A 12,144-nucleotide genomic window follows, 5' to 3' on the forward strand; every position below is an offset into this window, starting at 1 on the left:
GATCTTTAGTATCCCTTGGGCTGCAAAACATTAATTCATTATGTTCTGTTGTGATAATGTTCACTAATCCTTTCATAATAACATAGCAAAGCTGACAAAAAAAAAAGCCCATTAAAGAGGACTATAAATGGATTTTTATGGGAAATATTTACTTCTGAAGCTCTTACCTGTGGAGACCAAAGATACTTTGGAGGAAAGCACACACAAGAATTTTGGTTTTTGGGACCTTCTCAAATCATCACATCTGAATTTTGTCCGTCTGATAGCACAAACTGAAGGGATTCTCCCCAAAGCAGGAATGCCCTACCAACACTCTGCTCCATAGAAATAATGGTCCTTTACTGACGACCATCTATGTCACTCTACTGTCTCTGTTTAGATTAATTGAAAATAGTCAGGATATCTATTAAAGGAATGCTCACTTCCAAAGACCTTAACTGTACAGCTCTCTCCATTGATATTTTAAGTGGATCAGAACATTTCACTCTTAGAGAGATATTGCCTGTCAGCAGAAAGCTCATCAGCTCAGGTTTTGTAAAAATAAACTGCAGATGCCAAGTTGCCCAGAACTTCCATAAGCCTGGGCTTTGCTGGTGTATGAGGAAAAATCAACCAACACAGACAGTAACAAGCTGTAAACACAGATCTTTCCCATTAAATATAGGATATACTTCATCAAACTGTATCATTTCCCACAACTTTACTTGGAAGGGTTTGGTGTCCACTTCCAAACTACTAGTTGCAAACCCAAAATTGTGTATAAACAAACTGGAACATCTCATTTGAAAAGCATCCAGCTATTGACTGAGGCTTTCAGAGGGTGCAAGTGACCATGTCACACAAACCTGAGCTGGCCTCGTGTCCTGTGGCCACTTAACATCTAATGCTGACTTTTTATTTTGTCATTTCTCAGTTGCAATGGGACTTTTAATGAAAATCATGAACTTGGTATAAGGTTATTGCTCAGGTAAAATCAAGTGTCAGGATTAGCCTGTTAATCTCCACCTCCAGCAGAGCTGTGTGACATTTGGCACATGGACTGGGGAGCAGAGCAGTGCAGCTCCCACAGGCTGGTACAAGCACTGAGCTCTCTAAGACATGCTGTACATCTGTCCCACTCATCAGCTATGCCATTTGCTCCTTAGCACAGTGACTCCACCCTAGAACTTGCACACTGTTGAGAATCCTGCCCAGCTTCACCAGCCTTGCTACTAAAGACGTGCTAAGGCAGAGTAAGGTAATAGTAAGGTAGTGCTGTGAACAGTAAGGCAGAGCTAAAGTACCTGTGCCTTCATGTTTCAGTGCAGGTTGGGTGAGAGCACCAGGGAAAAATCTCCACCAGAGGATACAGAAGTTCACAGAACTGCTATCCCTGCCCTTGGTCAGTGGGCAGCCATTCCCCCATGTCCTGTCACTCCAGGCCCTTGCCCAAAGTCTCCTTCCAGCTCTCTTGGAGCCCTTCAGGTACTGGAAAGCCTCAATAGGGTGATCCCAGAGAGATTCTGGGTATTGGTGCACGTATTTTAACCTCTTCTAGAATCTCCTGTGAATTGGAATCTTTGACCTGCTGCATTGACTCTCCTGTAGGGTGGCGGGTGGTGTTTTTGCAAGTCCTTCGCTTTTGCTGAGGAAGGGAAAGGAGAACTGGAACAGAAGAGTGGATCCTATTTAAATTCATTCTTTTTATTCTATACCTGTGACATAGCAGCCTGCTGTGGTCAGAGACAGGATTTACTAAAACCAGTGATCACCTTCAGCATTTAACCACCTCTCTCTAGATCACTATATCCAGTATCCCCTTTGGTTAAATGGTTCATTTTATTTAGGGCAGAAGCAATTCACACCTCATTTCTGTATAAGGGCAAGTGCTGTGGGTCCTGGTGTTAATGTGTAATCATCCTGCTGGCAGTCCTGATCTGCTGAGAGATCGTGACTTAGAGGGAGACTAAAACTTTTCTTTTAGTTCAGAGATTCCTCTAATCAGGGCAGTTTTAGAAACTGCTATTCAAATTCATCCACATACATATATATACAAGATATAATACAAGATGTATTACAGACTGCTTATCTAGATCTTGTTTTATGTAAGGAACAAAATTAAGGTGGAAAAAACACCCAAACTATTCTTTATGTGCTATGTCTTCTTATCAGGAGACAGCCAGACTGAAGTAATTCCCCAGCTTCCTAGATTGCACAATCCCACTTTGCCCAACAAGAGAGTGCTGCAAGAACTGGGTTGTTCTTGGTGCTGGCTTTTGTAGACGCTCTTCCCTGAACTTCTCATTAACCTTCTGAACCTCATGCCTACTGGATGGATCCCAGCCAGCATCCTCCACTACCAAAGGACTCTTTGAAAGGAGAGTTTACACCTCAGATTCCAAACTGATTTACTGCGGCACACTAATAACACAGAAGAGGAAGGCAAACAGTGGATTTGCCTTTTTAAAAACAGCAGTTGATTAAAAAATAAAGTAACAACAATGTGAGAATCATACTGTCCTGAAACCTTCAGACATTTTGGCACATAGCTCTGTCTCTCTCGGACAATTGCATTCCCTTTTTCACTGCTTCCCTCCTCCTGTTCCAGAGCTCCCCCCTGAAGCCATTGGGGGGTGAGAGCAGAGTGGGTTGTGAAGTGTCCTGGGATAATCCACTTTGACAGGGAACTGCACTGATTAAAAGTTATGGCTTTGGAACAGTAAAGCTCCCACTGCTGTCCACGTAAAAGTTGCTGCTTTCTATTCAAACCTTAACCGTCAGATCTAATCAAGAGAAAATAAGGACCTTTTTATGAATTCCATGAGAAAAATTCCCCTCAGGTGTAGGTTGCACGGTTTGATCAGCTCCAGTATCATGTTTTAGCGTTTCATATTAATCCGTCTGACTCTGAGCCAAGAATTTAACTTTCAAACTTGCCTGACGGCCAGGCAAAAACATTTTGGCAATTTGTTATTATTTCAGCTAAAATTGAAATATGCAAATTAAGATTTATGGCAAATGAGGGCTTAAAACTATGCATTTATCTCCACGTGGAAAAGGTATCGTGTAGCTGCAAGGTGCCAAAAAATACCAGAGCTGGGCAGAGAACAAGCAAATTACAACTCCCAGAAGGCACTGGAGAGTTGTACATCAGCATTTGGTGTCCTGATGACAGGAAACAACTATTTCACAGTCTGAGATTTTCTGGAAGATATGGAGTTGACCCAGCCCTCAGACTAAGTATCTCATGTCACCGTTTCCAACTGAAAACTGTTAAAGTGTCAGGTAAATCTGGGTTTTTCAACAAGGCTGAACTAAAAGAAGAATTATTGTTTCATGGAATGCAAGTATCCTGTTAAAAACACAGTGATGGGAAAAAACTGATCAAGTACAGATAATATTTGTATTCCTTTCTTTTCTCCCATCCTCTCCCTCATTTCTCCATGCATAAGCAATTAAGATCATTCCCATGTGCCAATTCAGCTTTGCTGCAATCCCAGTAAGGCAAAGAGACAAAGACACTGCCAATTCCCTGCCTCCTCTTTGTGGGGTAGTCCAGAGGAGCACAAACCATGCAAGTCAGATCCAGAGGTGCTCTGGAGAGATGCATTCGTTGCTGTGTGGTCTAATTCCCTGCTCTATATTCTGTGGAACTGAAGACAATAGGATGACACATGGACTGGAGATAGATCCATGCATACTTTCCTTCACAAGTCAGGGTTTCCAATGAAAAGCATTGGAAAACTGAAATGCATTCCCAAAGTTCAGCTCAGCCTGAGCCTTGGGGTTCAATTCTCATCTTAATCAGAAATAATTTCCCTTAGGTTAAAGGATTCATAACCACACAGCATCAGTGCACACAGGCCAGACTTAAACCACATCTGGCAACAAGGGCTTGAACATCAAGAATGTTCAGTGAACAGTACAGATCTTTTCTCAGTCTGTCCCCTCACATGTAAACCAGGATTTCCAGATTCTGGAAGTTGATTTTCCTCACTGCCCTAGTTTACTGGAAGAAAAAAGCAGCCTTCATTATGCACCTTATTCCCTATTTTTACCTAACTCCTAGAAATACCTCATAGAATTTGAAAAATTGTGAGGAACTCATTCAAGCAAGGTTTGAACTTGGTTGATATAAATACATAATTCTGCCTTGGAGAACAAAACTGGTTTAATCCAAGGGATCTGGTGCCCAGGGCGTGTGGGGCTGGGTCTCCTGAGCCCTGCCCTGGCAGTGGCCGCCGGTGCCTGCCGTGGCTGGGGAGAGGGTGCTCTCCAGTGCCCCAGTGGGAAACGCAGCAAGAACAGAGCAGGGCACAGCCCATGTGTGTTCTTAGACAGCCACCTAGTGAGTTTAGCGAGAAAATAACAGCTCCAAGGAAATGCCGTGAATTCTCACGGAGGCTGGAGTTACTCTACAAACGCAGTGCTAAAACACTGCCAAAACTTTGCCATGAGTGCAGAGGGGCTTTGCCTCAGTCAGGGCAGTAGCAGAGCAGAAGGGTGCTCCAGTTAATGAGCTGTGAGATAAGATTTATCATCCCTCTGTGATTCTTGAAGGTAATGTTGGGGGCAGTATTGAAATTGCAGGGCAGCCCCACCACGGGAATGATGAAGCATCTGACTACAAGGCTGATGGAATTCTGAACACTCCCTTTATGAGAACTATACTTTGTTACAATAATACCACATTACGTTAAAGAGAGATACTATACTATACTGTACTGTGCTATGCTATCCTATAGTACACCATACTATATCATGCTTAGTTACTAACTTCTTACTAACTGAAGAACTCATGACTGTCTGCAGACCAGACAGTCGACACAGCTTGGACCTGATCAGGTAATTAACATAAACAATGTCCACCAGAATCCAATTAAGAACTGACTTCAGGTAAGCAACCTTCCCAACACATTCCACTGGTGCAAAACACCAGGAGCAAGCAGAGATAAAAATTGTTTTCCCTTCTGTGCTTCTTCAGGAAAAAATCCTGAGAGAGAGAATTATGTCTCTCTCTGTTCAGAGAATGTGAATGCCATAGGGGAGAGTTCAAGCACTGAAAAACATGCCTAATGTTTTAGTGAATTTCAGAATTTTGTTCAGAACAAGTATATGTGTATAGTTTATTTATAGATGTGTGTGGGTGTGTGCGTGTGTGTATATGTACACACCTCACCTTTTTCTTATGTACCCATTGCTAAATCATAACATTTCCATTGACTGAAAACAGGACATGACGGACATCATGCAATATAAAAAAAGGGGCAAAGTCTGGAGGGATAGAGTGATTCATAGAATCATTAATGTAAGGATCGACAGAAAAAATATTCAGGTATGATTTTCAGAGTTTGCTTCTGGAAAATTACCCCAGGGAGATGTCTGATAAAGCTACACACTTACTGTCTCATGCTCTGGGCATTCACAGAGCCACAACATGCAAATTTATCCCTGTGCTAGAAGGACACAGAATGTGTGGAATTATAATGAAGCAGCCAGAGTCAGCACCTCATCAGTCCAGTGGTTACCTATTAACCACTGCTTGCTAAATTGCCTTTTGCTATGAAGTTCCCAGATGGTCTCTAGTTATAAATGGGATCACTGAAAGGAAAATTTCAATAAAAAATAATCTGAAACAAAAAATTAAGGTACTAGTGGAAAACCTTGTAAAAATTGTGGTTCACCAAAGTTCCATCCAGCTTCAGTATGCCATAGATTGAGTGCAAGGGGGTGAGTAGGTCACAGAAGATGATGATGATGATTCTCTGTTTGGGATGCTGTAGAATTTCTACTTAGATATTTATTGCCTCCCAAAACTCTACCAAAACAGAGAGCTGCCTGGGCTACAGTTCATGTCAGTCCTGATCCACTGCTGCAGACTTGGCCATACAGTTTCTTTGTTCTTATGGACTTGAAGTGTTTGTAATCCCCAAGCCTAACAATGTAATAACATATTAAAAATAGCTATGAATGTGTTTTGAATTCCTCTTAGAAACATCAGCTCTACATGCCTAATTAAATATCCTTGACACACACACAAAATAATTGCAAGGAAAAGAAACCTCTCTCATGAGGGCCAGATGATTTTAATTAGGTCTCACTCAAAATCTTCCTCAGCTCAACACGGCTCGGCTCTCAGGAAACACTCAGTCGCACTGAGGTGCCATGCTGTGCTCCCTTCCTTTCCCTTTCACACTGCTTGCTGCTCCTGTGTCCCAGTTTCTCCCTCTTCCTTAAGAATTTGCTGTCTTCCAGCCCTCAGAGCTCTGGTTCTGAATGCCCCAGGCATGTGGGGCTGTGGCCATTTACTGATTTCTTACTTTCCATACCCCAGAGAGCCGCTCTGCACATATGGTGTGATTCTGTGTACGAGCTGCACATATGCACAGAGGTTCCACACCAAATCTGTGGAGGAGCAGAAACAGTACTTATTTATTCATTCCAGAGGAGAATTACAACCCCTTTATCATAACTCCCACAGCCAGCAGCAGCTCTGCTCTTAGCCCAGCAAGTGGGATGTGAACTCAGATCTCTCTGCCTTCCTTGGAGGGCAAGAGGGGCTAAATCCTGATGGCAGCTCAGCAGAGCCCGAGGGCATTCCCAGATGGAAGGTGGCTCCACCCCAGCTGCAGAGATCCTGACAAATTCAGGCTGCTGCCTCCTCAAACCTCCTTCTTCCTCTTTTCTGTACCCAGGGAGGGATTTGCTGCCATGGTGTTCTGTGACAGTGCCCAGACAAGAGACAGGCACTTTTCATTGTCTCACTTGCAGCTCAGATATTTAAGGTGTTGGCACTAAAGAATTGGGGTATCTCTAAAGCACAGTCCTTCACCTCCCCAGTTTCTAGCCATAGATATTAATAGTTTACAGTAAATTACTCCTTGAGAATTGAAATTATGTCGACACCCAGTTTGCTCTAAGGAGTTATTTACAAATACTAGAATTATTTAATCCACTTCAGCATAACAGATATTGGTTGTCATAGATAGCAAAGTCCTGCAATTCTTTCTTGTGGGATTTCTCCTTTCTTGACCCTGAGCATTTTTAAGCCTGGGCTCTTGATTTGATATTTTTTGTGTGTGTGCTATGGGTTTAAACATCATTAAGTGTCACAAGCCTCAATCTGGCCCTGAATGGCTTGTGTTCACTGCAGTGTTTTATGCGACATCTCAAGGGGTCATTCTAGATCTTGCAATGACTTTTGAATGTTTTTTTTGTTTTGTGTTTTGTTTGTTGCTTGGTTTCTAAATGCCTGATCAAGGAGTCTGGAAAATTGTAACTTACAATATTAAGCTCCAGCTGTTGGACAGACTTACAGCCCATAAACCTTCTGAAATGTCTCCACTGCAGTGTCATCCTTCTCCTCCACCTGAGGCCACCCACAAGTGTCCCCCAAATGGCCACTGCTTCCCAGCACTTCCCTGCTGCTGGAATTCAGCACTTGCAGGTGCTGCCTGTGACATTTGGGCCTGAACTTCTGCCAGTCACTTCCACAGCCTCTGAGGTTTCCAGCTCGGTGCTGGGAGTTGTCTTCCCCCATGCTGGGTTTTTGTGCTTATTTTTTGTCTTCTTTCTAATAGAGCAAGGAATTTTACCCAGCAATACGCATCCACCTATTGTTAAAATACACACAAGGTTCTTTAAATGGACAGTCTCCACAGCCTTCATGATTCCTCCTGTTCAGTACACATATCCACACAGAACTTATTAGTAAAATCACAAGATTTTCTCTTTCTTTATGAGAAAGGCAATGACATTAGATTAAAAGTTGTATATTAAATTTGTCCAAAGAGGCAGAGCTACTCAGTGCTGTTGTATTAAGGCAGTGTCATACAAGTGATCACAGCTATCAAAATTCTCAGACCTGCAGCAGTTCCTCTGACTCTGAAGCCATGGCTGCACTGAGATTCCTGTCTGAACAGATCATTCTTGCTGTTATTCACCTGAAGCACGAGTAAAATTCATGCCAGTCAGACCATGAAGAAGATATTGCTTCTTGGGGATGTATAAAATATATTTCCTCTATGTTAAATATGCAGATACGTTTTTCTCTCAGGTATGTATGACGCTAATTTCTACACTGTGTATTTAAAATCTTTTCAGTGATGATCCCTGGAAAAGTCTTCCCAAGTACCTAACCCCTGGAGTAGTGTGTCTGTGTGCTCCCAATATGTATCTAGAGGTCTCTGAAAGTGTGGGAGCCCTTTTCCTGACAGACACCTGCTCTGGTGGAACATCTCTCTGTGAAGCCTGATTCAGAGCTTGTTGTTTTTCTTCCTCCATGATCTTCTGTTCTCACACAACCTTGTCAGCAGAATCACCTCATGGAGTGCCCCTTAATGGCAATAACACATTACAGAATTACAAGAATGTAAAACAATTTGCAAGATTTTGCAGAATTGAAGCTTGTAGAAACAATGGTGATAGGTTCAGGCATAGCTGCAGGTTTGTTCTAGGGCTTCCGTTAACTTGACAATTTGTTCAATACCATTGCTCCTCTGTATGAAGTGAAAGATCTTGTCAGGGATGGAAAGGATTCAAGGAACTGAAAGCCAATCAGCTTTGTGTACCCTTGGAAAAAGAGCAGACTTCTCATATGAATAACCATTAAGCTGCATCCATTTTTCTGTGGTTTGAAAATAAGGCAGGACTTGATTGAATATTTTGTGATTGTGGGTTTAACCTTTAATGATTCAGAGCAAACATATCTCTCCAGGGTCCTCTAATTTATAAAGAGATGTTCCATCATCTCCTGTGAACAACCCCTGTACAGTGAAACTTGGTATCCCCCAAAGCCTCTAGAAAATACCCTGAGCAGACTGGCAAAACTACAGCCATGAATTCTCTGGCATAGGACAGTTTGGTGAATTTTATTGCTTCCCAGATTTTAACTACAGAACATTCCTTTATAAGTCTTCATTGACCTTTCATAACCCTGAGTTTGGGTTATATTATTGTTTCTATCCCTGATGAACTAACTGCAGGTTTATTCTTTAATTTTAAGGGCAGGCAAGAACATGGGAATACAACTGAAGCTGCTGGGAACTTGAAGCATGGAAATACTAGAAATTCACCTCTGATGTCAGAGTGAAGCCATTTTACAGGAATCACATTGCACATTGACAGAACGCTCCCAAGCCTAAAAAATCAAACATTTACTGGCAATTCTTTTACTATGCTTTAATTTTTTCAAATCTGACATACTGACAGCCTGTGGCAGAGTAATCAATGGTAGCAGGAAAGCATATGGCTTTTTTTTATGGCTTTTTTTTTTGTGTTGTCCTGTGAACATGAGATACACAAGAACACAAATATAATTAGGATTTGCCTGAGTTTTTTGACAAATTCACTTGAGCTGCACCAACCACACCAATGCAGCATGTGCTGGGAAGAGGTGATCTGCAAGCAGGACATGCCTGAGGGGCAAAGCCATATCAAAAACACAAGAAACAAACCCTTACATTGACTGGATGACTTGCTAGAAAAAAACTGATTTGTTCCATTTTCATGCAAATAACCTCTGAGACATGAAGCTGTCACAGTTTTCGTAACCAGGAGGAAGGATGACCCACCTGAGAAGCTCAGATGGAGCTGCTGTTTCCTCCCACTGCCTGCACGAGTGGAGTGCTTGCATTGATAAAAATGCAGTGCTCAGAGGACAGAGCCAATGAACCCCATTAGTGAGCCTGCAGATGGCATTTCTCTCTGTCAGTGTTGCTCAATGCTGAGCCTACCTAGTTTTGAAGAAAGTCTCATATTTTGGTGAGGTAAAAAAAAAGCCCAACCTCTGTCTCCATTTTCACAGATTTAAGAGATTCAAATTCAAGCTGTCTGTGAAATTTCATAGGAAGAAAAACTTCCCACAGCTCATCTAGAACTTAAAAGAGGTATTTGCTCATTCCATTGATGTTTTACAGTCTCCGTGTGAGACAATTCTCTCCAGTGATCTCCCCCAGTGGTCCTAATTTCAGCAGTGAATTGTTGTATCACAGAAACCAACCTTATGGGGAGATGTAGAATAACTTCTGGAGAAAGTCTTATGTCACATCCAAAATCTTTGAAAGCAAGTGACAGGTTTTAGGTTATTACAAAAGGAATGATAAACCCTTCCTTTATACATTTTTGGACACTATCAGAAGAAATGCTATAAACAACCATCCTCAGAAGTGTGCTATCCTTGCTGCTCAGTAGCAGTTGCCTGTAAAGCTTTTACCTTTTCTCCCCTTGTTGCTATAATTGCACATCAGGAGGGCTGTGGAACAGAGCAGGAAAAGGCTGACAGTAGCAGGCCCTGAAAACATGGGAACAAAGACCTTATTGAGGTGCTGTGGCTGGAGCTCATTGCTGTGTAGGAGGAACTGGGGAAAGGTGGGGCTGGAAAAACACATCATGGGACACAAGGCAGGTGTGGAACCATGAGACAATTGTTCTGGTAGATCTGAGTGGTATGAGCTGCCTGCTGGATTAAAATGTGTCAGTGGAAACCCCAGCAGAGCAGAGTCTGTGCCAGGCACACCAGGAGGGCTGGCTTTGGTTCTGGTCTGGAGAGGAGATGCTCTGATTACAGACAGACACTTCTGGGGGCTCTTTTCTGAAGGGCAAATACACACCAGAAGTACCTTAGGCTTAATTCAGATCATGGTGGAATAATCAGGATGACCCACAGGGGAAACCTTGCATGAAGGATGGCAAAACTCTTCAATTAATGACTTCATCTTTCTGCCTGTAGCTCTCTCTGAGATCACTGTAGCTCTCCCCAAGCCTCTGAAAGCACTAGAGATGTACACACAGCAGCTGCACTGCTATGAGAAGCAGGATCCTTGTCTCTTTCCATGAGCAAAGTCTCCATAAACACAGTTCAAATGCTTCCTGCAGGTGAGGTGATAAAACCCAACAAGGAACCCCTTAACTCCTTCATATTATAGTGTATTTGTGAGCTGCCTTCACCAGCAGCACCCTCTCTGAGTTAATAAAAACTGAAGCAAGTTCATAAGCGTTATCACCTCCAAAAGGTGTTTAATGAAAATGCCTTTCCTAGCCTGTGACCAATCCCAGTAACCCCACTGCTTCCCTGGACCAGGCACTGCACAATGCTTAAATGGGCAAGTGCATTTATAATGTTTGCCTCAAGGTTTTCAGCATGTGCTTAAGAAAAAATACTCCAACAAGTAAAAGAATGAATGAGTATTTAAAATTGCCCTTCTGGAATTAGCTCAGCCTATTTGTAAGAATTCTTGCAACTTAACACATGCTTCATCTTCAGCTCAGAGTGTTAGCCAAATAATAATCAGCACTCAGCAAGAATTAGAAAGCCAGTTTGTCACAGTGAGGTCATGGGGAAGATTATTCCTGCTTTATGACTCCATTTTTAATAAATATTCCATAGCCTATCATGGAAAGGATGTAGAACATATTTATACTTCCAACCTCCCTTTTCACATGAAATTTATCAACTTGTCTGGTAAATTCAATAGGAGCCTATTCCCTTTTGTTACTTTTTACATGCCTCCTGCTCAGGAGAACCAATAATCTACGTCAGAGTGCAACAGAGATCTTGTCTGCCTTTGAAAGTTAATGTGGCACAGATCTAGATTAGGAAAGGTATTTAGGTATTTCCTTTTCAGGTAGAATATAACTGCATAAGTCTTCTTCTCAGAGTAAAGTCAAACATCTGATGCACTCACCTCATATTTAGGCTGCTTATTGCCATCTGTTGAGGTATAAAGATTTACTTTCACAACATCATCTTACTCCTGTCCAAGTATTTACTGCCAGATAAGTGTGGGCTTGGGAAATCAGCCTACATGGCAGTGTAATGCCTTTTTCCTCCTCCTTCAGAAACACTTGAAGGAAAATCCAGTACATTTCTCAGAACAGAAACATTCTCTTCTCTGAAAAAGGCAACAGGAAACGTGAACTGTGTCTCACTATGTGACAATGAGACATTTGAGTCTTCACAGCCAGCAACCAGTGTAACCCTGGCTCCAACAGGACCATCCCACACCCAGATGGTCAGAGTGCAGCAGAATTTAGACAAAATTTCTCTATGTCCTCAGATTCCCTGAGGAAATCTGTCAAAGTCACTGGTTGTGATATTTTTACACAGACCAGGGGCTCCTCACACTGGGCATACCCTGGAGAATATTTGGAGAACAGTACATGCCA

This window comes from Agelaius tricolor, unplaced genomic scaffold (genome assembly GCF_023055355.1).
Source record: "Agelaius tricolor isolate 1412-34295 unplaced genomic scaffold, bAgeTri1.0.p SCAF_15, whole genome shotgun sequence".
Classification (NCBI taxonomy): domain Eukaryota; kingdom Metazoa; phylum Chordata; class Aves; order Passeriformes; family Icteridae; genus Agelaius; species Agelaius tricolor.